Source organism: Lontra canadensis, unplaced genomic scaffold (assembly GCF_010015895.1).
Source record: "Lontra canadensis isolate GAN:19392208 unplaced genomic scaffold, GSC_riverotter_1.0 scaffold82, whole genome shotgun sequence".
Taxonomy (NCBI): domain Eukaryota; kingdom Metazoa; phylum Chordata; class Mammalia; order Carnivora; family Mustelidae; genus Lontra; species Lontra canadensis.
Window position 1 is genome coordinate 596,627 of NW_022631076.1, and position 2,270 is coordinate 598,896.

General features: G+C 48.6%; 1 protein-coding gene across 2 annotated transcripts in view; it reads right to left on the bottom strand.

Annotated features, from left to right (window-relative positions):
- The window catches only part of ZNF532 (zinc finger protein 532), a 104,403-nt gene extending 103,776 nt beyond the window's left edge, over positions 1-627 (bottom strand). For both annotated transcript variants that reach the window (XM_032882398.1, XM_032882391.1), the window contains exon 1: positions 454-627. The gene's annotated coding sequence lies outside the window, so the exon portion shown is untranslated. The remainder of the gene's footprint in view (positions 1-453) is intronic.
- Positions 628-2,270: the final 1,643 nt, after the last annotated feature.

Genomic DNA, 2,270 nt, shown 5'->3' on the forward strand with positions numbered 1-2,270 from the left:
CGCCGTGCGCCCGGCCCCGGGCCCCGCGCCTCCCCGGGCGGCGCGCTCTAGGCCGCGCGGCGGCGGCGGCGGGGCGGCCCGCCACGCCGGGGCCTACGGCTGGGGGTGCGGGCCCGGCGGCGGCGGCGGCCCGAGCGGCGAGCGAACAAAAGGGAGCGCGGCGGAGGGGGAGGGGGCGGCCGGTGGGGGAAGGGAGGATTCGGGGAGAAGGGAGGCGAGAGCGCGAAGCCCCGCGGCCGGCGGGCGCGGACGCCCGGCCGGCGCCGACTCCGCGGCTGCGAGAGGAGCCCCGCGGACCTGCCAAGTCTCGCCCATATGGGGCTGCTGGATCGCAGCTTCGCCCCGGAGAGCGGGCTGGTGGGGCTCAGGGGATGGAGGGAGGGCTTCTCTCTTTTTCAAACGACATTTCGGGCTCTCACCCAGTCCTTTCCGTGGCCCCAAGCCGCAACTTACTCGAGTGGAAGGAAGCAAGGCCTCGCCAAAGATGGTTGAAAAAGACCGTGAGCCTCTCCACCCAGGATCTTGAAGCCAAGGTGGTGTTTTGTTATCCTCGTAATGGTGGCAAATAAGTAAGAAGAGAGCACGCTATCTTCAGATAAATTAAATCTGAAATTCTCCCTGGAGGGGGAAGAAGGGGCTCTCTTCTGTTCAGTTAGTGGTTTGGAGCCCTTTCGCCTTAAACTGAGCCACAAAAGAATGGAAGACACCCCCTGGGGTGGGGAGAAAGCCCTGGTGTAAAAGACACACGTTTTGCTTTCAGGGAAAAAGCCACTGGGGCCAGATTGAAACATGGCATGTTGAGTTCTTGTAGGATTTTTTTTTTCTTTAATGGGGGAATGCTACTGAGTAAACAAAATGTAATAGGTGGGTCTTTAAATTCAAGAAGGAAGATGGTGTACAAATAGAGCAAGCACGTATTGTACATACAGCAGGTGGTCCTAGCCTGCAGAACGCAGAAAGATACATGTATAAACCCCGCTCAGACCACAGAGGTGTGCATAATCGTTCACACGTCCACGAAGGAGACAATATGTTACCAACAGATCAGGTATGCTCTTTATCCGGCCCTGGGTCCAGGGTCCTACCTCGTTCACAGACGTGCACTCAATTGAAAGGTTTTTTGAAAGGAGAGAGAAACCCCATGTCAAGCTAATTGTGGCTGCCCTGGAACTAGGACAAAATGGAAGGATCTGAAAAAAAAAAAAAAAAAGTCACCATAAGCTCTTAAAAAGGCTCACTTGTGTGTGAACGGATGGACTCTAAGAACTAATATTCCTCCAGTAGCACTGAAGACCCCCAGCATGGGAAGCTGTTGCTGTGTGTTATATCTTAAATTAGATTAATTGGCTTGTATTTGCAAAGTATGCTGAAAAGTTGTTGCGGTTGGTTTGGTTTGTTTTCAGAGGTGTTTTGTTTTTGTTTTTTTTTTTTAATCTCAGTATGCCTCTCCTTTGCATTATCTTCCATTGAGGAAGCCATTGTTCTCGATTATGGGGACACTATGATGTAAATTGAAAGCATTTTTGCTATTTAAGACTTTTCATGTAAATGAACCGAATGATTGTCTCACGGAAGAGTCCTTGGTCTTTCATTGCAATCGGCAAATTGTTTGGAGTTGCACATAAATGGGCACACGTATTTACACGTGTTTAGAAAGACCTCGGTAATCTGCAAATGTTGTCAGCCAGGGCACCACATTTATCCGTGTTACGAGATGATGAAATTGAAACTCTCATCTTCTTTTAGCCTGAAAACGGTGCCAGAGCTCTGTGGGTTGAGTTTCAACTTTACCTGGGCTTGATTTCATTTGAAAGGAGGCCTTTTTTCTTCTCCCAAAGGTGGGCCTTTATTAATAAAGCATGCATGTAAAAACATTCCAGGCATTGAAGAGTATACAAGGACCTACTTATCTGAAATCTTGATGCACTACACATACTCTGATATATGAAATTTCATAATGCACATATCCTAGTAAATCCTAAATTCCCTAGATTTGGAATCTTTGTTTACTGAACAAGCTCCCTTGCCCTGCCCCCATTCCTTCTCTCAGGAGTTGAAAGCACAACCCAGCAGTGTTCGAATGGTTACAAGAATTGTATTACCAAAACTAAAGTCTGGATTTCTTATTTTTATCATAAAGAGGCTTCAGTTGTACAACTGCCTCGTGGCCTCATGATGCCAGATACTTTTTAAGCAGAGCTTTTTACAAAGCCCAGTGTTTTGGTCTAACTCGCTGGAGGAAATTAGTTTGAAAGCACAATTCATTTGCA